Below are 25,465 nucleotides of genomic sequence, written 5' to 3' on the forward strand. Positions count from 1 at the left end.
CAGGGTTTCTATTATTTAAGTGTATTAAATTCTGTCAACTTCAGATGGATATGAAGAATTTTTTGTATCAGGTAATGATTCTGAAAGGAGTTAACATTGCTGTTACTTTGGCTCCACCCAGTTTACTGATAATACATAGTCTGTGGTTGGAGGCAAGGAGTTTCATTCTAACTTTCAGAGGGAGCTAATGTCTCTGTACCATCTCCCAAAGATTCTACTAATTAGGCCTGTCTAAATGTAGTTGTGTTTATTGCCAAATGCAATAAACCATCTTAGTTATCTTTGAAAATGTACAGAAGATACACTGTTCTATGGTGGCATATTTTCTACCATGAATCCCTTTTTTTAGGCCAAAGACAAAAAAGGATTTATGACAGATTACTTCAAAAATTTGCAAACTACAACATCACAAAACCAATACATTTTATGATGCAGTCCTCTCACAGTTAGCAGTATAATGTCAGATGACTAACAGCTTGTTTAAGCAGATGTGTCTTAAAGCAGGATAGTGGGGTGGAGAGGTTTGGGAGGAAATTCCAGGGTTTATGGAGATTACAGAAACAAAGGAGGGAACCCATGGAGGGATTTGAAAACAGAATGCAATCAAGGGTCTAGGCCCGAAACGTCAGATTTTGTGCTCCTGAGATGCTGCTTGGCCTGCTGTGTTCATCCAGCTTCACACTTTGTTATCTTGCAATTTTTAAAATCAAGGTATTGCATTACCAGCGTCCAATGTCAGTTAGCAAGCCCAGGTGTGGTCGATGAGAATGACTTGGTAAAAAGTAAGGTCATGGGCAACAAGGGAATGTATGACATCAAAAGTTTATGGAGTGTGACATGTGGGAGATCAGCCATGAGTCTGTTTAACAGTCAAGTCTAGAGTTAACCAAAATATGAATGACGGTTTCGGTAACAGATGCACTGTGACAGAGAGGAAGTCAGGCTATGTTGCAGAGGTGATAATGGGAAGTCTTAGTGATGGAAATCAAATCTGTAATAACAATGGTGAGCAGCAAGTCAGTTTAAAATTACTCTTGCACAGTAAAAATACCCAATAAGAGAGATTTATTTCATTTTCACATCACTTCTGGCAGTCTTCTAAGACTGTGGTCTTCGCAATGTGATGGTCACCTTAGTGTTATTCATCTTAGCATGTTGACCTTTCCATTTCTTCTGCCCTTCCAGGAACAAAGTTTCCAGAGGTCCCAATCATTGGCAGCTGCCTCCAGGTTGTTCTGTTTATGTTTACCATATTTATATCTCATTTGCAAGTTTCCCACTAGTGGCAGTATGGATGTCCTGAAGGTAATGATGCAGGAGCATTTTTACCATATGGACAGTCTTGGGGAAAATAACTGTCAACCATCGGATGAAAGTAACCGTGATAACCCCTACAAGGCCCATAGGGTATCACTTACCAACCTCCACACAGTGCTCGCTAAGTATGAGTTTCCTTGGTAACAAGAAGTGGCCTGCTGAACTGGATTTCTTTGAAGAGGTTGATTAGAAACATAGGTTAAATTGTGAAAAATGCAAGACCCAGCCCTGGTGTCCTTGGAAACGGAGCATGAGAAGTGGGCAGCCTGGGAAATACAATGCTTCATTTCACCAGCCAACTCCATTTTGATTTAGTCTCTTCTTTCCGAACAATCCCAGGTTTATGGTTTGCATTGCTCATAATGGGCTTTGCTTATATTTATTTAATTGGCTGCACAGAAATTTTCACTGGTGGCAGTTGATAGTTTTATTTTTAACAAAAAATAAAAAAAAAGTTACTGCAATTTTATTGGTGGGAAAATCCATCAGTTGTGTGTGTGAATGCATCTGAGTCAAATAAAAGTAAAAACAAAGCCTAGCACAGGTGTCCTTGGAGAGGTAGCACAGTGTCCATTAAAGCTCTCAATATCTTTTGAGAGAAGTAGGCACTGTGGAAAATACAGTGCTTTATTTTGCTAGCCAACTCCACTTTGATTTAGCCTTGTCCTTCTCTCTACCTCCCCATCACTTTTGACGGGTTACATTGCCTGTATTGGGTGTTGCTTCTAAATATTTAATTGACTACATGTGCAGTTAGTAGTTTTGAAAAAAAGGAAAATGCAAAAGAAGTTGTGGTATTTTGGTGGAGGGAAATTCACTCGGTTGTGCATGATAGCACATCTAGGTACAAAAAAATGAAGGAAACAGCAGCCTGAGAGGCATGTGGTAGCATAATGTTTACGTTATTTGGATACTACTTGTTGCAACTAACGCGTTAGTGATATGAGTTCAAATCCCACCGTTAGAGCTGGGTTAGTTTTGTATTCAGGTAATTAATTAATTCTTTTTAAAAAGCAGACACAGCCAGTGGGTTCTTGTGGCACCATGGTGGTGTACCTACTTCTGAGCCAGGATGCCTGGGTTCAAGTTTCATCTGCTCTAGAGGTGGGTAATAATGTCTTAAAACAGGTTGATTTAGGGGAAGAACAAGCAGACCCAGAGAGTTCTTGTAGCGCAGTGGTAGTGTCTGTACCCTCTGAGTCGAGAGGTCCAGCTCAAGTTCCACCTGCTCCCAAGTTACATCCGAACGGGATCGATTGAAAATAATTTATATCTTGACCCTGTCTAACCAGCCTTTTTAACCTCTTCATAAGCATTGTACTTAGATAAATAAAGCAGACCAAAGGGCTGCTTTAGCACAGTGCAGTGTCCCTACCTCTGAGCTAGGAAACCTGGGTTCAAGACCCACCTGCTCCAGAGGTGTGAAATAATATCCCCGAATATGTTGATTTAAAAATAACTGTCAATGAAGTAAACACTTGGTGGTATCTTTAGCACAGTGGTACTGTTTCTACCTCTAAGCCAGGAGGTCCAGTTTCAAGGCCTACCTCCTGCAGAGGTACGTAATAATATTACTCTACAGGTTAATGAGGAAAAAACTCTATAAGGCAGATGCAACATGGACTTGGCCAAGTTATCAATTAACAGGTCCAGGCTGTGGGCTGTGAAGGAATCATATCTGCCAACTGTCTGCTCTCCTCACGTGATGATGTTCTTGCCGGGGTGTCGTTGGAGATTTGGTGATGGGACAAAAAGAACATTCAGTTCTGTGTGTATAAGGAGAAAGCAAGTAGACCCAAGGATGGGTCTGCAGAACTGTTGGTTCCAGGTTGAGACTACCCTATGTTTGCTATGTTACTTGCTCTATTTTGGTGTTCAACAATAAATGGTGTTCCTTTCCAGTCAAACTTCCTGCATTGTTACAGTGACCAAACAAGCATAGATGTCATTGGCTTAGTAGTTAGTATATGATGTTGGAATTCACAAACTCCAGGACTCTAATTTAGTGACCTTTTCCTATTAAGCGTTACTGTTTTAGCATCTGGTCACTAGACTTCATTACTGTTAAAGAATGCACAGAGGGCCCAGGCTTGATAGCTTATATTCTCAGGTGGTTGTTCCAGCTTGACCCAGCATGCACTTAACAACTGTAGCTTTTGCAATATGTGTTGATTTCTGTATTTAGTGACACGTTCCTGGTGATTGTGAAGGCTACATTTGTGAAGCTATCATGTCTCCTGTCTCACATTATATCTGCTGATAGCAGGCAAGATGACAACATCCTAGTTCATGACATTGTTTCCTGATGCTGCTGGTCAACCCAGAAACATTACAGGCTTCAGAGAGTGTCACTTTACCACTGAAGGTATTCCTTGATATGGAATGTTAGAACAGCATCCCCAGCAAGGAGCAACTCAGTGACGTGCTCATTTATCTTGGATATCTGTAGAGCAAGGCTGAATGAGTTTCTACATGGACACCCTCTGTCAAATAGCTAAAGGCAATGACAGCGGCAAGCAGAAGAATGTGCCAAAGAATGTTTTGCCAGGATACAACCATGTTTGATCCTTTTGCTGATCTCAAAGTATTCTATTGTTGCCCTAGAATAGCTGAGCTTGCTCCTCATGTTGTCAAGGATAGAGAAAATCACATTGAGTTGCTTTGATGGGTCATCAGTTTTCTCCAGCAGCTTGAATAGACCACTTCAGTTCACTTGGTCGAATATCTTGTTTAGGTTTAGGGATGGGATGTAGTGGTATCATTTGTTCATGACACTTCTCTTGCAACTGCTGGAATGTGATAATTATATTGATTGTAGATCTTACAGTTCTGAAACTAGGCTGGGTTTCAGAGAACTTTCATTCAGCCAAAATCTACAGTCTATCAAGGTCAACATTTTCCCATGATGCTCAGCAGTGTGATGCCTTCAAAACTGTTGCAATGCCTCTAAACTCCTTCTTGTACAATATCACAATCTTTGTATGATGCATATCTTAAGACACACACTTCCATCCAGAGGGATGCAAAAATCAGGGGTGCAAAAACTTGCAAGTGGAAGGAAGGGAAGGCTACTAAGGGAAATCTTGCTTTGATTGATTCTTAGAGTTGGAAGTGTTGTAAGCAAGTCCATCATTTATTACCCATTTTCAGTCTGGAAGGTGATTTAATAGTGTCATTATGGCTGAGAAAAATCTGACTGGGCTTGGCCCTCATGCTGACCATCCTTCTACAGAAACGAGATACCAGAGTAGATATGACTGAGTGTCTCCTTGGGCAAGATGAAAAGGTGGTTAAACCAACTACATTCGTGCCGGACCTGAATCAGATGGTCACACCTGTTAGGGTTGAAGGTTTCCTCCTCTGAAGGACAGCAGGAACAAGTATTTTTATGGCTATCTGATACCTCCACGGCCTTTGTCTTTGGTTTTTAAAACAGGATTTTAAAATGCTCAAACTGCCAGAGTGAAATTTAGATTTCCAACTTGAGTTGCAAAGCCGACTTGTGTGAATGGAAATGGCATGTTATTGTAGGTGAATTCGTTGGTGCTAATTCACTGGAGCAGATTTCCATTTGCGATTTTTAAACTTACAAATGATGCTAGGAGTCATGCACTAATAGACTGTGTCATTGTTAGTTAAAGATATTCTGATTTGTGCATGGGATAGTTACTTTTAATGTCTGTGAGGTTCAACTGTTTTGAATGTCACTGTTTAGATATCAGCCAGGTTGAAAGAACCAAAATTGACTTCATGAATGATCAAGATGTGTGGAGTTGTCTGATAAAGTCGTGGTTATAAAGTGTATAATGCTGAAATCTAACTCTTCAATAGACCCCATGAATAGATAATAGAATACAAATGACAAGTCATTTTACTAAATCTATATAAAACAGCCACAGTCAGATTTAACTATCATACCTAATTCTGGGCAACCGCATGATGTGAGGGGTATGGCGAGGGCCCATGATTTCCCTCGCTGGTCCTAGCTACTTGACCTCAAACTTCACTACAGCCTTGGTAAAAATGTGAACAAAAGGCCTGAGCTGAAGAAATGAGGCAAGAGTGACTGTCCTTGATATTAATTCAGTACTTGATCTCTTAGGTCATCAAAGAGCTCCATGATAATGAAGTCAGTGGGAAACAAGAGGAATACTCTCCACTACTTAGGAGTCATACATAGCAGAAAAAGAGATGAACGTGACTATTGGCATCCAGTTATTTCAGCCTCAGAGTATCGCCATGGAGCTCCTCAGGGTAGTGTTTTAGTGAAGGTAACCACCTTCAGTTGCTTCTCCAAAAACATAACCTTCAATAAAACATTTGAGTGGGATGTTAGCTAATTGCATAATGCTCTATACTAACCTATACCCCCCAACTCCATAGATACTGAAACAGTCTGTGCAGATAAACACAAACTATGTTCAACTTGACAAATACTTTGATAAGTATTTGTGCCACGCAAGTGCCTGGCAATGACCATCTCCAACAGACAGAACCCATTGAATTCCCCACTATTAACAACCTCAGGGTTACCATGGATCTGAAACTTAACTGCATATGCATAAGAGTACTGTGGCTACAAGGGGATGTTTGAGGCTGGTACTTCTAATTAAATAGTTCACCTTCTGACTCTCCAGTATCCATGAGGCACTAGTCAGGACAATCCTTGCCTGAATCAAAGCACCTCCAGAAGATGACACTGTCCTCAAAAAAGCAGCATCCTATTCACCACCTCATCCATTCACTATTTTGACAATTGGCACACAGGGGCAGCAGTTTTTCCTTTCTACATGACGCAGCAACTATTCAACAAGACTTTTTTTTAACAGCCCCTGACAAACCTATGATTCCCTGCCATCTAAAACAGTAAGTGCAGCAGACACATGGGAACATTTCTGAGTGAAGAAAATTCTCTTCTCAGATCTAAATGATCAACCTATAATTCTAAACTTACGTCCATGCTCTGAATTCTTCTGTCTGTGAAAGCAGCTTCTCACTATCCAGCCTTTCAGAATCTTTTATATTGCAATGAGAACATCTCTCATTTTGTAAACTTCAGAGAGCATACACTTATTAGTAACAAGAGGTTATAACTCTAGTTTAACATTTGTAAGGAAATCCCAAGGTTATACATAAGCTGACTAGCATTGATGATCTAAGATAAATTTGCAAGTGCTGAAAGGTAAATTTCATCTGACAAAATTTATAAACTTCAGATTAATTTAGATACATTAGGTGAATAGTCCCATGTGTCACAGATGTCCTTGAATGTAAGTAAGCACTGTGATCTATCCGGACCAAGTTAATTCCAAGCCCGTGTTGATACTTTTAAATCAATTTGTTCTGAAATGTTATGACACACCTGTGGAGTAGGTGGGACTTGGGGGGGGAAAAAAGAGCTGAAGATAAGGACACTACCACTGTGCCAGAAGCGCCTAAAATGAAACCTGCAAGCTAATGCGTATTAAAGCTCATGTATACTATGCATGATTAATTACCTTCTAACAGAGAGAATGGATGAGGGCAATGCTGCATATATTGTGCAAATGGAATTCCAAAAGGTATTCAATAAAGAACTGTATATTGGGCTTGTTAGCCTATGTTAACCAACTGATCAATAGTATAAAGTACAGAAATTGTCTAAGGAATGGAAAATGGTTGTGGTGAATGGATTTTTCAGACGAGAAGTAAATGTACACAGGTCTTCCACAAAATTGAATACTGTGATCACTGTTGTTTTTGCTTTGCATTAATAACTTGAACTTAGGAATACAAATATACATGTTCAGATTGTGCAACACTTGGAAGCGTAGTAACAATGAGGAAGATAATAATAGATTTAAAGAGATGTAAGGGGTGAAATTCATGCAGAAAATTCATGCTACTGTTGGCTAGGAAATTTGTGCAGAGACAATGCAAACTAAATGAGAGAAAAACAGAAACTGCTGGAAATGCTCAGCAGGTATCGTAGCATTTGTGAAGAGAAGACCTAAATGACACAATTTTAAAGGAGATGCAAGATGAGACTGACCCGAGGGTGTTTATGCTCAAAGTTTTGAAAATGTTAGGACAAGAATCCTGAGTTTTGTAGATTAATACAGAAATACAAAAGAACATAATTCTAAATCTGTATAAAACACAGTATAGAGCAACAGCCAGCATTCAGATCTGCACACCACATTTCAGGAGAGAGGAGGTTTTGGATGAGGTACAGAGCGATTTCATAGAATCAGACAGCACAAAAGAGGCCCTTCAGCCCATTGATCCAGTAACACATTCCAGCATCAGGTACACAGCATTGACAATGACACATTAAGTGCTGATTTGTATACTTCAAAGTTTCCTGTCTCAACCACCTTCCCAGGCAAAGCATTCAAGACTTGCCCCTCCTTGATGAAGATTTTTTTCTCAAATCTCCTCTAAACCTCCTGCCTGTCACTTTAAATTTATGCCCCCTTTATTATTGAACCTTTGACTGAGAGGAATAGCTGTTTCTATTAACCCTGTCCATGCCCTCAATCTTATACCAATTACTACATCCATCTTCAACCTTCTCTACTCCAAAAAAGAAACCTGAGTTTATTCGGTCTTTCTTCATAGCTGAAATGCTCCATCCCTGGCCAATATTCTGGTGAATCTCCTTTAAATCCTTTTCAGTGCAATTGTTTCCTAGTCTCTGCGTCACTTTGGTCCCCGTGTTCGGCTGTTAAATGAAAGGTTGGAGATTCAAACCCACCCTGGGACCATGAGCTCCTTCACTTTTGGGATGGCACGGTGACTCCAATGGTTAGCAATGCTGCCTCACAGCACCAGGGCCCTGGGGTTCGATTCCAGCCTCAGGCGACTGTCGGTGTGGAGTTTGCAGATTCTCCCGGTGTCTGCGTGGGTTTCCTCCGGGTGCTCCGGTTTCCTTCTACAATCCAAAGATGTGCAGGCTAGGTTGATTGGCCATGCTAAATTGCCCGTAGTGTTAAGGGATGTGTACATTAGGTGGGTTTGCAGGGATGGATCTGGGTGGAATGCTGTAAGGGTCGGTGTGGACTTGTTAGGCCAAAGGGCCTGTTTCCAGAATGCAGGGATTCTGTGATTCTATGATATAGTCTTATGGCCAGAGTTGCAAACCATTCTCCAGCTGTAGCCTAACCAAAATTCTGTACAGCTCCAACATGACCTCCTTGCTCTTATAATCTGTGATATGACTGATAAAGGTTAGCACCCCAAGATTCCTCTGAGGCTCCTAATGTCCTGCCATTCACAAATTCTTCCTTGCCTTGTTCCTTCTTCTAAAATGCATTACTTGACATTCATCGGGGTTAAATTCCATCTGCTGTTGATGAGCCCATTTGACCAAGTCTTCCTGTAAACTGGCGCCTTCCTGCTAACTGTAAACCACCTAGACAATCTTTGTAAAAAAACAAAAGAACTGTGCATGCTGTAAATTGGGAACAAAAACAGAAGTTGCTGGAAAAGCTCAGCAGGTCTGGCAACATCCATCAGAGTTAACATGTTGGGCTACCAGACCAATCTGATTTGTTTTTCACAGATGCTACCAGACCTGCTGAGCTTTTCCAACGACTTCTGTTTTTGTTGGACAATCTTTGTATAATCTGCAAGTTCACTTATTATCACCCCATCACATTCTCATCTATATCATTTATGAAAAACCTAAGTAATGAACAGACCCAGCTCTAATCCCTGTGGTATGCCACTGCATACTCGGCTGTAGTCATGCAAATCATCTTTCTACCAATATTCTGTCTTCAATCAGTAAGCCCATTTTGGACGCAACTTGCCAAGTTACCGTAGATCTGATAAGCTTGTATGTTTGTTGCCAAGTTTGGTAGAGTGCTGGGGATGGGAGGCAGGAAATTAGAATTTGGTGTTTGTAAAATGTTCGGTGGGCGCGGGGGGAAGAAAGCATTGTCTGGTCCCTTTAAAAGATGATGCACTTTTTCTATGCTTAGAGATGTAAAATGGATGTCTGTGAGCAGCAGCTTGAAAGTTTGCAAATGCACAGCGAGCACCCAAATCCAAACATTTGTATCAACAGGCCAAACAGCAGATTTTACCAAGACAACAGTGTTTTGAATGTCGCCAAATCAACTTGAACCAAGCACTTAAATACCTAAAGCCAGTTAAATTTAAATCTGATGGTGTTGACAACATAGGATCAATCCTATTGTAAGAAATTGAAATGTCATCAAGGGTATAAAAGAAGGGAGCAGTTGGACAAAGCCAGGAGAGCTAACTGTCATTTGACAGAGCTAACAGCCCTGAGCGCTCAAGAGAGAATTGCTCGTTGTCACAGTGCCTCTGTCTTAGAGACAGCACCATCTGAAGAACAAAGGTACCCGTCGCACAACTAAATGTCCCTGACAGACAAATCAACAGAGAAGCCATTCCTGACAGAAGAATCGACGGACAAGGCACAGAGTGTTCCAGAATAGACGAAGCCTGGCTATGACTTTGAGAGACTAAATTCTAATTTTATTTTCTGTGTGTCTTGTATTTCTTGGAGCAGCATACCATTAGAAACTTGTTTTATTCAGGACCAGTGAGTATTTGGGTTATTTATAGTTTACTTAATTTGTTCACTGTTAAAATTAGATAATTAAATTATTGATTGTAAAATGAGTATCAGGAATTTATTTTGTTTACCTACTACCCATTGCTTCAAGGCAGGTTACACTACTTTTCACATTCGTTTTACAAATTATAGGGTGAGGTGCTCCTCTTTAAGTATTTCAGTTTTAGTTCTCAGGGGGTTTACCCTCTGCTTTATTACAGATTGGGGGCTCGTGTCTGGGATTTGTATGGATTTGGACAGATTTTGGGTATGGAAGGTCCCAGCAGATTTAAACAGACTTGGGACTTGGTGAGTAGCTTCCTAGATCGTTAAAAATAAACTTAAATGAGAAGTGGATAATCTGTTTAATTTTGGTTATTTGTTGTTGGTGGGAAAATGGCTCTTAACATTGCTAAAGAGGTTCCTGGAGTCTAAGATGATTCCTAAATTTGTCAAGGAAGTTTAGAAAGACAGAAAAAAGGTGACACTTTCAGAATTAGCAGACACAATAAAATTAGGTTTATCTAGGGATAATAGGAAAGCTGAAATTGTAACAGAGTTAATCAAGCATTTAGGGATATTAGAGAACCAGTCCAGTGCAGTGGAGTTAGACAATTGGGGTTAGAACGTGAACTTGAAAGAATGGAGTTGGAAAAAGAAAAGCACCTGAAACAGCTTGAATTATGGCTAAATGCAGAGGAAAGAGAAAAGGGAAGAATTGCTTTAGTAGAACAAAGAGAAGAGAAAAAGAGAGAGAGTTTGAACTTCAGAAGTTGACAATTAGACAGAAAAGTCAATGTGACAGGATGGAGACGAAGGTAGAAGGTAGGCTTAGTGAGGAGGATAACGATGAACCCATTGTAGTCAAAGGCCTGGTAGGGATATGTACAAAATTGTCCAAACATGACAAAAATTTGAAGATAAAGATGTAGAAGTCTTTTTCATTATCTTTAAGAAATTGCCTAAACAGATGAACTGGCCAGAGACAGGTGTGAGTAATACTAATTCAGACCAGGTTGGTACGCAGGGCTGGTAATGTGTTTGCAGTGCTGTCAGAGGAGGTGTCATGAGAATATGAAGACGTAAAACAGGCTATTTTGAGTGCCTAAAAATTGACACCAGAAGCAATTAGATAATTGTTCAGAAATGTAAGAAAGGAACCAGTTCAGACTTAATTAGAATTAGAATCCCTACAGTGTGCAAACAGGCCCTTCGACCCAACAAGTCCACACCGAACCTCAGAGCATCCCACTAGACCCATCCTTCCACTCTACATCTCCCTGAACACTATGGGCAATTTAGCATGGCTAATCCACTTAACCTGCACATCTTTGGACTGTGGGAGGAAACCGGAGCATCCAGAGGAAACCCACGCAGACATGAGGAGAATGTGCAAAGCCCACACAGGCAGTTGCCCAAGGGTGGAATTGAACCCGGGTCCCTGGCACTGAGAGGCAGCAGTGCTAACCACTGCATCATTGTGCCACTCCGATTAAGTCCACAGTAAGTCGAGTTTGAAAGAATTAAACAGAGCAACTTTGATAGATGGACGACAGCATTAAATATCAAAAAGACATACGAGGATCTTAGAGATATTATTCTGCTGGAAGAGTTTTAAAACTTCACTTCCAGAAGTGATAAGAACTCATGCTGAGGAACAGAAAGTGAAAACAGTGAGAAGAGCTGCAGCGATGGTGGATGAAAACACATCAGTGCATAAATCAAAATCTAGCTTCCAACAGCAATTTCAATCCGTGAGGGATAGAAATTGGGAAAGGGGGAGTTCCTTCAATGGAAACAGAAAGTAGATCGCACTGGGAACAATTTACCACATGTGAAGAAAGCAACCCAAGAAGGTGGGAAAGAGATGAAAGACCTCTGGTGTTTTCATTGCAATAAGGTCGGACACACACAGTCACTGTGCTGGTGATATAAGAAAGGCACAGGAAAAAAGGAAAGACACTGTGAAAATCCCAAGAAAAGCCAAGGAGCTGCAGGAGAGTGCACAGCCTTGTCACAGGCTCGATTAGTATGGTAGCATCCAGTCTTTTCAAAGACTTCACCTGCGTGGGTAAGATTTACTCAGGTTGAACAGGGTAAGTGGGTAAAGAAGTTTTAGTATTGAGAGGTACAAGATCTAGTCAGTCTCTACTAGTAAGAGATGAAAATATTTGCATTCTTTCTGAAATATTGCTTGAGAGAATGGTAATCTGTGGAATAAATGGAGAGAGGAGTAGTGTTCCCTTGTGTAAGATAAGGCCAGAAAGCCCAATCAAGACTGGGAAGTGACAGTGGGAGTGATGGAAAATCATGCCCACTGTAGTGGAAAAGCCAAAAGAAGACCTGGGAACTGAGGAGTCAAAAGAAAAACATGCTGGAATTTTTCCAGACCGTGTGGTGACAAGATCCCACAGTCATCAGTAAAAACAAGAAGGGAAAACAAAAGAGAAAAATGAAGGAGTTGGGCCCCATACCTCAGGAAGGACATACTAGCCCTGGAGGGTGTCCCGCGGAGATTCACACGAATGATCCCTGAAATGGTGGGTTTAACGTATGATGAACGGCTAAGGATCTTGGGATTGTACTCATTAGAGTTTAGAAGGTTGAGGAGAGATCTAATAGAAACTTACAAGATAATGTATGGCTTAGAAGGGGTGGACGCTCGGAAGTTGTTTCTGTTAGGCGGGGAGACTAAGACCTGTGGGCACAGCCTTAAAATTAGAGGGGGTAAATTTTAAAACTGAAATGAGACGACATTTCTTCAGCCTGAGAATGGTGGGCTTGTGGAATTCATTGCCATGGAGTGCAGTGGAGGCCAAGATGTTAGCTGCCTTCACAGCAGAGATCGACAAATTCTTGATCTCACAAGGAAGCAAGGGCTATGGGGAGAGTGCAGAGAGCACAGAACAGTACAGCACAGAACAGGCCCTTCAGCCCATGAAGTGGAGTTGAAATGCCCATCAGCCATGATTTAAGTGGTGGAGTGGACTTGATGAGCCAAACGGCCTGCCTTCCACTCCTATGTCTTATCGTCCAGTTAGCTGACACTCTTTTTCCTTTACCATCTCAACAAACACTGAAACAGGTAGAGGATCAGGCAGAGGTGTTTAGTTCTGAATGAGTAATGGAGTTACAACAAAACGATAAGACGACAAAGGATTTATATCGTAAAGCCGACTCGGAAAAGGAATCGGAATGTATTTCAGAATGCTGTTAACTTAAGGATAAAATCTTAAGGCGGAAATGGAGACATTGCCAGGTTAGTGCAGATGAGAAATGGGTGGACGTTCACCAGATTGTGTTGCCGGTAGCATACAGACAGGAAGTATTGCGGGTAGTGCACATATTGCCTGTAGGAGATCATCAAGGAGTGAGCAAGATTAAGGCTAAGATACAAAAGCATTTCTAATGGCCTGGATTACATAAAGATGTGGTTGTATTTTGCCATACCTGTCATACATGTCAGATGACAAGAAAGCCACCGGCAGTGATAAAACCAGTGCCTTTGACAATTCCCACATTTGAAAACCCGTTCATGTAGGTTATGAGTGATTTCGTCGTGGAGGAGTTGCTTGCTCTCTTTACTTCAGTCAGACCAAGAGTTCGGTTTTACTGTCAAATTAAGTAAGGAGGTCATGGATTGCTTAGGCACAAACTTTTGAAAATCAAGCGTGTGCCATCCTGAATCCTAGGCAGCATTGGAAAGGTGGCTTCAGACTCTAAGGACCATGTTGAGGGCTTATTTCCAGGATTACCCAAATGACTGGATAAAGGTATTCATTTATATTATTTGCTATTAGAAATGCTCCAAATGAATCGACTGTTTACTTCATTCAAATTGATACTCGGACACAAAGTAAGAGAGCTTTTAAAATTAATTAAGAAGATGTTGATACGTCTGAAATCAGAGTTCTCACAGTTGGATTATGTATCCGGATTTGAGTAAGATTGAGCAGACTAGGTGAATTAGCTAGACACTGAAGCAAGAAGCAGATAAGAAATCTAAAATTTGTACATTTGCCCATTGGGATAAAGTATTGTTGCTGTTTTCAGTGGTAAAAGATCCCTTCAAAGCAAGGCTTGTGGTCCCTATCAGATGAGAAGAAGTTAATTCAGGTGAATTTTCTGATAAAGATGCCTGATAGGCAAAAAAAAATACTGGTTATGTCATGTGAACATGCTGAAACATTCCTATGAAAGGGAAAGGGAACTGGAGAAACAGGTATTAGTGCCATTCAAAGTGAGGAATAAAATCCAGATAATTTGGATTTTGATGTGCCTCAGAATAATTTGAATAATGAGGAAGTCCTTGAGGAATGGGATTGGGTAGTGAGTTATCTGTCCTTGGATCACAAATTGAAAGACTTGTGCAGTGCTATGAGGAAATATGTAGAAATAGAATGAGGAGGTCTAACACCATAATACATGAGGTTGACACTGGGAATGTTGTTCCAATAAAACAAAACCCATACAGGATAAATCCTCTCAAAGCAGCGCATGTTCAGAAGGAAATGGAAGAGATGCTCCAAGAAGACATCATTGAGATGAGTTAAAGCAAGTGGAGTCCACCAATTGCATTGGTTCCCAAACCTGACAGTACTCAACAATCCTGGATAGATTATCAGAAGGTCGTCACTATGACCAAATATGACTCATAGCTAATTCCAAGGCTGGAGGAGTGTGTGGAAAAAGTAGGACAAGCCACCAAGTAGTTGGGCCTACTTTGTGATTGCTGGTAAGTACCTTTGTCAGAGAGTGAAAGATGTTTCTACTTTAGTAACCCCAGATGGGCTATATCAATTTAGAGTAAGGCCCTTTGGAATGAAAAATGCACCAGCCACTTTTCAAAAGCTTATGAACAGAGTTGTTGCAGGATTGACTAATTGTGCCATCTACATAGATGATTTAGTGATCTTTAGCCATTTGTGGAAACATCTCATGGAGCATTTGGCAGAGCTCTTCAACAGACTGCAGAAGGCAAAGTTTATCATAAACTTGGCAAAAATAGTTTGCAAAAGCACAAGTGACATTCTTGGGGCACAACATCAGATATGGACGAATGACACTAAGGAACAAGAAGACAAAGACCATCGAGGAATCTCTAACTATCCTCAAAGAAGGAAATACTATGATTTTTGTTTAGGATTGAGCAGATTCTATGGGAAATTTGTACCAAACTTTAGTAGCATAGTGGCACCATAGAACATTACAGCACAGTACAGGTCCTTCAGCCCTCAATGTTGTGCCGACCTGTCATACCGATCTCGAGCCCATCTAACCTACACTATTCCGTGTACGTCCATATGCTTGTCCAATGACGACTTAAATGTACCTAAAGTTGGCGAATCTACTACCGTTGCAGGCAAAGCGTTCCATTCCCTTACTACTCTCTGACTAAAGGAACTACCTCTGACATCTGTCCTATATCTTTCACCCCTCAATTTAAAGCTATTCCCCCTCGTGCTCGCCTTTTTCCTAGGAAAAAGGCTCTCCCTATCCACCACTGATGAATTTGTTAAAAAAGAACACAAAATTTCGTTGGACGGAACAATTGCAGGAGGCATTTGAGAATTTAAAAATAGTGTTAATCACCGCACCTGTTTTAGCCACTCAGTTTTTTTGAAACCCTTCAAAGTTGTCATCCACACAAGCGATGTAGGTGTCGGAGCTGTGTTGTTACAGGAGGATGATTGTGGAATTGAAAGGCTCATTTTTTTTTTATAAAAAGCATTTTAATATCCACCAGGAAAAAAAATCAGCCATTGAAAAGGTGTTTGTTATTAAGTTTGGTAATGGCTGTACAATATTTTAATATTTATATTGCAAATAGTGCATCAGAGACAATTGTGTGTACCGATCACAATCCTTTGACATTTCTGGAAAGACTTAAGGGCAAGAGCATTAGCTTATTTCATTGGAGCCTCATGTTATAAGCATTTAATTTACAGACTGTACATGTTGCAACTCATGAAAATATTATGACTGATGCTTTATCGTGAGTTTAAAAGAAAAATGTTTTACATAAGATTGAACACATTTATTTCTATGTTCTATATTTATGTAGAATTAGTATAAAACGTGTAACTCTAGATTAATAAGCTATGGATCTAGTAATAATAGAGTTAAGGCTTGACAAGAAAAAAGAAAATGAAACTACCTTTTCATAATGGTTCATTATTTTTCTTAAGAGGAGGTATTGCGAAGTTGTGTAGAGTACTTGTGGATTGGGAAGCAGGCCATTAGAATTTGGTGTTTGTAAAATGCTGGGGGGGGGGGGAAGCATTGTGCGGTTCCTTTAAAAGATGATGCACTTTTTCTCTGCTTAGAGATGTAAAATGGATATCCGTGAGCAGCAGCTTGAAAGTTTGTAAGTACACAGCGAGCGCCGAAATCAAAACTTTTGTGTTACCAGGCCAAGTAATAGTTTTTACCAAGACAACAGCCTTTTGAATTTCAACCAGGCACTTAGATAGCAAAAAACAATTAAATTTAAGCCTGATGGTTTTGACAACATAGGACCAATCCTATTGTAAGAAATTGAAATGTCATCAAGGGTATACAATAAGGGAGCAGTTGGACAAAGTCAGGAGAGCTAACTGCTATCTGACAGAGCTAACAGCCCTGAACACTCAAGAGAAATGTTGGCTGTCACAGTGCCTCTCTGTCTTGGAGAAAGCACCATCTGAAGAACAAAGGTACCCATTGTACAAATAGTTAACATTCCTGACAGAATTGACAGAGAAGGTACAGAGAATTCCAAAAGATATGAAATCTGGCTATAATTTCGAGAGACTAAATTCTATTTTTATTTTATAAAGTATAATTTGTATTTATTGAAACAGCATGCCATTAGAATCTTGTTTAATCAGGAATAGTTAGTAGTTAGAAGCAAGTTATTCAGTTTATTAATAGTTTAGTTAATTAGCAAGTTTTGAGAAGATTTGTAGCTCAGGTTGAGGTTCTGGATGTGAGTTTGCTCGCTGAGCTGGAAGGTTAGTTTTCAGACGTTTCGTCACCATTCTAGGTAACATCGTCAGCGAGCCTCCGAAGAAGCGCTGGTGTTATGCCCCGCTTTCTATTTATCTGGTTAGGTTTCCTGGGGTTGGTGATGTCATTTCCTGTTCTTTTTCTCAGGGAATGGTAGATTGACTTGGAGCCAATGTGTTTGTTGATGGAATTCCGGTTGGAATGCCATGCTTCTAGGAATTCTCGTGCGTGTCTCTGCTTGGCTTGTCCTAGGATGGATGTGTTGTCCCAATCAAAGTGGTGTCCTTCCTTATCTGTATTTAAGGATACGAGTGATAGTGGGTCATGTCTTTTTGTGCCTAGTTGATGTTCATGTATCCTGGTGGCTAGCTTCCTGCCAGTTTGTCCAATGTAGTGTTTGTCACAGTTCTTGCAAGGTATTTTGTAGATGACGTTCGTTTTATTTGTTGTCTGTATAGGGTCTTTTAAGTTCATTAGCTGCTGTTTTAGTGTGTTGGTGGGTTTGTGGGCTACCCTGATGCCAAGGGGTCCGAGTAGTCTGGCAGTCATTTCGGAAATGTCTTTGATGTAGGGGAGAGTGGTTATGGTTTCTGAGCCCGTTTTGTCTGTTTGTTTGGGTTTGTTGCTGAGAAATCGGCGGACTGTGTTCATAGCGTATTCAAAAAGAATGGGTACCCTATGAACACAGTCCGCCGATTTCTCAGCAACAAACCCAAACAAACAGACAAAACGGGCTCAGAAACCATATCCACGCTCCCCTACATCAAAGACATATCCGAAATGACTGCCAGACTACTCGGACCCCTTGGCATCAGGGTAGCCCACAAACCCACCAACACACTAAAACAGCAGCTAATGAACTTAAAAGACCCTATACAGACAACAAATAAAACGAACGTCATCTACAAAATACCTTGCAAGAACTGTGACAAACACTACATTGGACAAACTGGCAGGAAGCTAGCCACCAGGATACATGAACATCAACTAGGCACAAAAAGACATGACCCACTATCACTCGTATCCTTACATACAGATAAGGAAGGACACCACTTTGATTGGGACAACACATCCATCCTAGGACAAGCCAAGCAGAGACACGCACGAGAATTCCTAGAAGCATGGCATTCCAACCGGAATTCCATCAACAAACACATTGACTTGGAGCCAATCTACCATCCCCTGAGGAAAAAGAACAGGAAATGACATCACCAACCCCAGGAAACCTAACCAGATAAATAGAAAGCGGGCCATAACACCAGCGCTTCGTCGGAGGCTCGCTGACGATGTTACCTAGAATGGTGACGAAACGTCTGAAAACTAACTTTCCGGCTCAGCGAGCAAACTCACATCCAGTTTAGTTAATTTGTTCAAGGTTAGAGTTAGATAAATTGTCACTTGTTGATTGTAAAGTGTGTGTCAGGGATTTATTTTATTTAACTACTAGAAGTTGCTGAAAGGCAGGTTACACCACTTTTCGCACTCCTCTTACACATTATCGGGCGGGGTGCTCCTCTGAGTGTTTTGGTTTTAGTTTGTTGTCCCTCTGCTTTATAATGCTTTCTTTATCAGGCTTCCTGATTGGGGCCTTATCAAAGGTCTCGCTGAAATTTACTAGAGAGATGTCAGGTTAAAAGATTACAGTTCAGTTCCTCCAATCTGTGCACTTACTTAAGGCAAAGTTGGAAATTAAATAGAGATTTTTTTAAAAATTAAGGATATGTATTAAGTAAATGAAGAGAAACTGTGTCTAATAGTTGCAGTCAGAGATAATGGGAACTGCAGATGCTAGAGAATCTGAGATAACAAAGTGTGGAGCTGAATGAACACAGCAGGCCAAGCAGCATCTTAGCAGCAAATTAGATCAAGCAGCAAATTTTCTGATGAAGGGCCTAGGCCCGAAATGTCAGCTTTTATGCTCCGAAGATGATGCTTGGCCTGCCGTGTCCATCCAGCTCCACAGTTGTTATCTCTAATAGTTGAAGGATTGTTAACTGGACAACAGAGTTTGTGCTGCCTCATAGAGTGCTACGTATGGATTTAGTTCCAGCCTTTAAAAGGGAATTGGATGAATGTTTGTAGGAGGAAATGCTGTTTTAAATGTTTGGAAAGAACAGGGGAATGGGACTGACTGGATTGCTCTTTGGAAAGAATTGGCACAATTTTGTGGTATCCTTTTCTATGACTACCTGTTGGAAGCTTCTCTCCAAGCTATATCCCATTCTGACTTGGAAAGATATCACAGAATTTCCTTTCTTATGGCACTGCTGATTTACCAACACCACATGGTCCACATGATTCAAGAATATGAAACACTGTCACCTTTTCTAGGACAATTAACAATGGACAGCAAATACTGACTTGCCAGCAATGCTCACATTCCATTGAATTAATTAGCAATTTGTCTGTTTTTTTTTTCTTAGTGTTAATTGAGAGAGAGGTATTGACCAAGATACTGGATGAATTCTCTAAATGCTATCAAGGAATTTCTTCTTGTTGCCAGCAATAGTTGAAACAGATCACGTTTGCATCTATTTCTATTGTTGGAATATCCCTCTAAATTGAAGTCACCAGAAACATGTGAAGAAACAAGATCATCTCAACACATTGTATGTCATTTTGCACATAAAACAGATGCTCGAATTGCTTCTGCATTTTGAGTTCAATTGAGAATAAAAATATTCTTTTCAAAGCAATTCAGGGAGTTGGTCAGAGAATTGGAGTAAGGTAGTGAAAACTAGTGAGTTAGAATCCCATGCCTCGGGTGCTGAAAGAAAACTGACAAGGGAAAATATTGATGTGAAAACTGTACATGTTGATTACTTAAACACTCAGAAGAAACTTCAGATTTGAGTAAGTGTAAGTTTGAAAAAATTGTATTAGAATATTTGATTTTTATTTTTTCTTTCTCAAAAATTATTCATTCATTTTGTACCTATTATGAGTGTAACCAAGTGCCTACAAAATTCAGATATTGCAAAGATAGTTTCAAAGCTGGTTTCAATGGTGTCAAAGAGTACACAAACTGTTGAGATTGACTGCCCCTTTGTAAGAAATTCCACAGTCATCATTAATTTGTAAGGCTGTCCACCTAAAGATTGAAATCTCCTCTATTGTTTTCTCCTTTACAACCACACATTTTGAAATTTACATAATTTACATGATCTATTAAATTGTTTCCATAGTGACAGGATCCTTTCGTTGTAGCTTACATTTTTCCTAAATATTCACATGCTGAAGTAATATCAGTGCTCTGTAATGCTGCTCTACACAGATGAATCTGAATTACAAATTAAAATAGAAATGACCAGATGTACAGGCAAATGTCTTAGCCTCAGAAGAGAAAAGAGAAAGTAATATGATATCTATATGATCACAAGCTGAACTTCATCTTTGGGAGATAATCTCCTCAGCTATGTGACATTGCCCTGACATTTCTCAACAATCCTGAATCCCTCAATGTTCCTTATTTCTTCAGGATCTGACCGATCTCACCCCAGATTCGACTACTATTTTTCACAGACCCAGTCTTCTCACAGACACCAAGTTCTTCAACTCTGTTCACCCGATCCTACCCTGTTCTACAAATTCTCAGTTTCTCTGGTCTTACCATTCCCTGATCAAACACTTAAATGTTTATTTTCATTCATCACTTTTTCTATTCTTTGGTCTTTCTTCTGTACTAGATTTACTCTCCTCCATGCTTCTTAACATTCACTCACTTAGAGTGGCAGCCTTCACTTCTCTAATGTCTACCAGACTGTCTTGCTTTGCTGTTTTCCCACATTCATATTTTCTGCCTGTTTTTGTTTCACTGACCTTTCTCCCAGTTTTGTTGTCTTTCAGCAGTGTCTTTTTCCTGGCACGTGTTTGAACTGATCCTGCTCCCTAAACAATCTGTTCTCTTTCCAACGCCCTGCTTACACCTTGCTGCTCCAGCCTTTCTGAATCTCTACTGTACCCTCTGTTCAACCAGCTCCTGGTTCCCTGAGATTAGCAATCCAAATTGTCTCTCACCACTGCTGGAAACTATTCTCTTGATGGTTCATTTTGCTAACATCCTCCACATCTATTTTCATGCTTCATTTCTCCCTTGCACAAGCCCACCAATGGAACATCAAATGTTATTCCACCTTGCCATTCAGAAAGTCAGTTACCTCACAGACAAGGGTCTAGTGCACACATCCTGAGCAGGGATTAACCCTTTTGACAGCCTGACTCTGACAAGCTTGCCTTACAAATGTTGATTCGTTACTCTTCATTAAAACCTGGCTATATATTTCACCATGTATCCTACAGTAAAACTTATAATCAACTGCCTCAATTTCTTACCTCCTGGCAAATAGTTTGAGATAGCTGGAATGCTGGGAAGCCCTGGTAAATGCTGCTATAAAGACAACAGTCACTGCTATGATGATATGACTTCAATTGGAGCTTTGACTGCAGCCTTCAGAAATTGGGTGACAGCTACCTGTGCTGCCATTGGCAGGTAAAATTATGACCATCAGACATTTGGATCAACAAATGTCTTACTGGTGGTGGTCATCACCTCAACATTGGAAAAGGTGGACACAAAGCTCTGCAAAATCCCGTGCTAAATTGGTGCTTGACTGACCAGTGCTCCTTGATAGTAAAGCTGGTCTGCCCAATGCTCCAATCTACATACCAAACTTTATATTGTGCAATCACATCATCTTTTTACTTTACACCACTCCCTCAAAATCTTCACTTGCCTCTTGTGCAGCAGTGCTGTGTCTCCTCTGGCATCCTGACACCTGCAATATCCCATCACTTGTGAGCTTGTTTGAAAATAGCCTTTAAAATCCATCCATTATCGGTACTCTGCTAGTTTGAGAGTAAGTGTAAATATACTTACTACAGCACAGTCCTCCTGCAGTTCTATCTTTGTCTGGCCAGGTTGCAGTTTATGAAAGGAGAAAAGCATAAAAAAGGATAAAATTGTCATGAAAGGAGGTAGGAAATTTCCCTCTAAATGGATCATTTGCAGCTTGTAAATTCATAGAGGTAGAAGGATGAGGGAATTTGAGAAGGATTTTGTATGACCATACCATAAAGTTTGACATTTTCAACCATGCTGCTGGTCAAAGGTCAATCATAGCTGCTGTAGTGATGGAAGTATAACCATGCCTCTCCGTTATCTGTCTCTGTGCTACTACCTCCACTTCATGGAGCACCTTGTAGCATAAGAGAGAGTGGGAGGTGTGTCCATCCATATCAGTGCAGTGCATGCAAACAGAGAATAGTGGATTTGAGTCTTGTGGCAGTGCTTAGTGAATGAGTTCAAGTGGAGCTGTGAATGTGAATTATTGATCTCCATTATTGTTTGGCTAATGAAGGACAAATTGTGAATTGAACAGTGTCAGGCTAATGGTTCAAGTAGTAGGAATAGGCATTCAAATGTGAATTAACTGATGTCGACCCATCGAAGTCACTAAAAATCTTGCAGCACTGTATTTAATTTCAATCAGTCATACTGCTTCATTTGACTGCAGCAGTCATTTTGAACCATTGCCTTGTCAGAATTGTTATGGAAGGTCCCCAGTCGTCTGCTGATAGAGAACATCTTTCCTCCTGTCTACCTGCTGCTTCTGAGATCCTTGAAACTTGCACTCTAACCTGTTACATTATTCGCCAGTGTTCTTCCTGATCAGAGTACCTTGCCTAACCACTCCCAGTTTATGCTGCAGCCAGGGTACACTAATCCTTTAACAGGTGAGCTGGTTTTAAGTTGTGTAAACTGTTTTTAAATGCTGCTAGCACGCTGTGTTGAGAAATGCTGTCACACAACAGCGTATTTATAGGTTCCAGTCCATAGTGTTATCATTCAGTTTAGCAGGCAGAATGAAGTTTGTGTGCTGCTTGTATTGGTTTCACACTGCCTATATCAGAAGGAAGGTTGATCATGCATTACGATCCTCAGGCTTGGTTTAGAAGGGCTCTCAAGTTGAAAAAATTGTGGGTTATTTTCAAACTGATCAGCTGTTGGAGTGAGTGATTGATGCCAAGGTCAGTGCTGGGATCTCAGCTATTTGTAATTTATATCAACAACTTAGGTGAAAGGACCAGGAGTAAATCATTCAAGTTTGCTGATAGAATGCTTGGTGGGAATGCAAATAGTGAAGAGGACAAAAGAGAGTAATTTTCTGGAATGGGGAATTAAGCTAGGATTTATGCATGCAGTTAATTACCTCAAATCGTCTTTGACATTTTACTGCCAAATGAAGAAATGTTTAATCAGCATATTTGACTTGATGCCATGAGACTTCATGGGGTCCAGTGTCAATGTTCAGAACTCGCTTAAAGTACTGTGGAGTGTTTCTGGAGGTGTTATGAGTATCTGTATGTGGCAGAGAATATTGCTGCATCCTCACAGGCACAGAATAGGAGTGTCCAATTCTGGTTCAGTGGCTTTAGTCAGCTGCTTACCCAGCTCTACTCCCCATTGATAATAAAGTGTGGAGCTGGGTGAACACAGCAGGCCAAGCAGCATCTCAGGAACACAAAAGCTGACGTTTCAGGCCTAGACCCTGAGGCCTGAAATGTCAGCTTTTGTGCTCCTGAGATGCTGCTTGGTGTTCACCCAGCTCCACACTGTTATCTCGGATTCTCCAGCATCTGCAGTTCCCATTATCTCTCTACTCCCCATTGATCCTTGATGTCCCAAATGACTCCTTTTTGGAAAGGTCTGGGTGAAACAGGGAAGCCGTACAGATGATGTCAATGACACACACTTGAGAAAGAGTTGTGAATGGGGGTAGTTAATTCCCCCCTCCTCTTTTCCCCTCCCCTCCTCTTTCCCCCCCCCACCGCCCCATTCAACAAGAGAGGAGCAGCAGAGTAAGCTCATCCATTTTGTTCTTCTTTTCTCATTTTCTATTAGATTTTCAGTATTTTTTTTCTTACCTTCTGGAGACAGCGCGGTAACGGAGACAATGACCGCACAATGTCATTGGGTTCAGAGTGTGGTAGCAGCTGGACGTCAGGATCAGGACATTTGATGGTTTGAGATGTGAGCCCGATGCAGGGAGAGCGAGCCCACCATGGCACTGAGGGAGGTCCCAGCAACTGCAGCAGTGACAGCAGGCAGCCTGAGGTCTCTTGGAGAGCAGACCAAAGCAGAGGAGATCGAACCATTGTAGGGAGTGTGAGCCCCCAACCTCACTAAACACTTAAGACTTTTGAACTTTTAACTTTATTTCTTTATTTTTCTACTTAGTATTGTTTCTACTGAAATGTTTAACATTGAACTTTTTGTTTCTTTATTTTTGCTACTTTGTACCTAAGATTTTGTACCAAGGTACCTTTGTACCTAAAATGGCATTTGGAACGCTAACAGTGTATGCTTTTCACTACTCATGTACTTCTGTACTTGAGTACATGTGACAATAAAATCTCAATGTAATAGTATTATTTACTCCCCCTGCCTCTCCCCTCCACCCCATCTTCTGCAAATGTATGAAGCTTTTCCTACCTACAAGCAATTCTGAAGATGGGTCAGTTAACCTGAAACGTTAAATTGGTTTTCCCTGCAATTTTTGTTTTTGATCTTGTCTACAATGTCTCCTAACCTTGTGTCATTAGCAAATTTGGATTTATGAATTTCCGTGCCATTATCCAAATTGTTACTAAATGTTGTGAAGGATGTAGGCCCTAATGCAGTGGTCCTTGTGGGGCACCATTGGTTACATCCTAATACTTTGAGTTTCTACCCATTATCCCTACTTTTTGTTATCTGTTGATCAATTATGTCAGTACGTTGCCCTCTGTTCCATGGGCTTCGGTGGCAATTTATCAAATGCCTTCTAAAAGTCCATAAACAACTCTGTAGACATTCCATTATCCACTATTTTAACCACCTCTTCAAAATTTCAATGAGGCTTGTCAGGCATGAATCCATGCTGACTCTCCCTGATTAATTGAAAATTTTTAAGGTGTTCAATGAACTCATCCTTGATTAGAGACTTCAACAATATTCCCATTACAGAAGTTGGGCTAATTGGTCTAAAATTCAAAATAAAAACCAAAAGAACTGTGGATGCTGTAAATGAAGAATAAAAATAAAGTTGCTGGAAAAGCTAAGCAGATCTGTCACCATCTGTAAAGGAAAAAACAGAGTTAACACTTTAGGTCCGGTGACCCTTCCCTGGTTTCGCACTTTCACCGTTCTTAAAAAGTGGAGTCACATGCACTTTTCCAATTCACGGGGTCGGTTCCTCTTAATAAGGGAGCTCAAAAAGATTATAATTAGGGCATCTACAATGTGCACCCCTAATCCTTTAACACCCTCAAATGGAAGCCATCAGGTCTTGGGATTTATCACTGTTCAATTCCATTAATTTCCTCATCACCAGCGTTTTATTTACATTAAATTATTTAGTCTCTGACCTGATCCACTCTTAGCTTGTCAGCAGTTCTGAGGAAATTATCTTCCTTTTCTACTGTGAATGCTGAGACAAAATAATTATTCAACATGTCTGCCATATCCCCATTTGTGCCATTTCTCCTTTAGTGAACTGATATTGCTCCTGACCAGAGATAATGGAAACTGCAGATGCTGGAGAATCCAAGACCCCT

The 25,465-nt window shown here is 40.5% G+C and overlaps 1 protein-coding gene across 4 annotated transcripts in view; it reads left to right on the forward strand.

Annotated features, from left to right (window-relative positions):
- si:dkeyp-120h9.1 (Y+L amino acid transporter 2-like) overlaps window positions 1-25,465 on the forward strand; it is a 158,172-nt gene that overhangs the window by 2,006 nt on the left and 130,701 nt on the right. For 2 of the 4 annotated variants that reach the window (XM_059653404.1, XM_048555870.2), the window contains exon 2: window positions 23,772-24,026. The exons of 1 other annotated variant lie outside the window; for it this stretch is intronic. The gene's annotated coding sequence lies outside the window, so the exon portion shown is untranslated. Of the gene's footprint in view, window positions 1-10,104; window positions 10,193-23,771; window positions 24,027-25,465 lie in introns of all 4 variants that reach the window. One more of the 4 variants, XM_059653405.1, reaches the window with a different exon arrangement.

The sequence above is a fragment of the Stegostoma tigrinum genome, chromosome 2, assembly GCF_030684315.1.
Source record: "Stegostoma tigrinum isolate sSteTig4 chromosome 2, sSteTig4.hap1, whole genome shotgun sequence".
Taxonomy (NCBI): domain Eukaryota; kingdom Metazoa; phylum Chordata; class Chondrichthyes; order Orectolobiformes; family Stegostomatidae; genus Stegostoma; species Stegostoma tigrinum.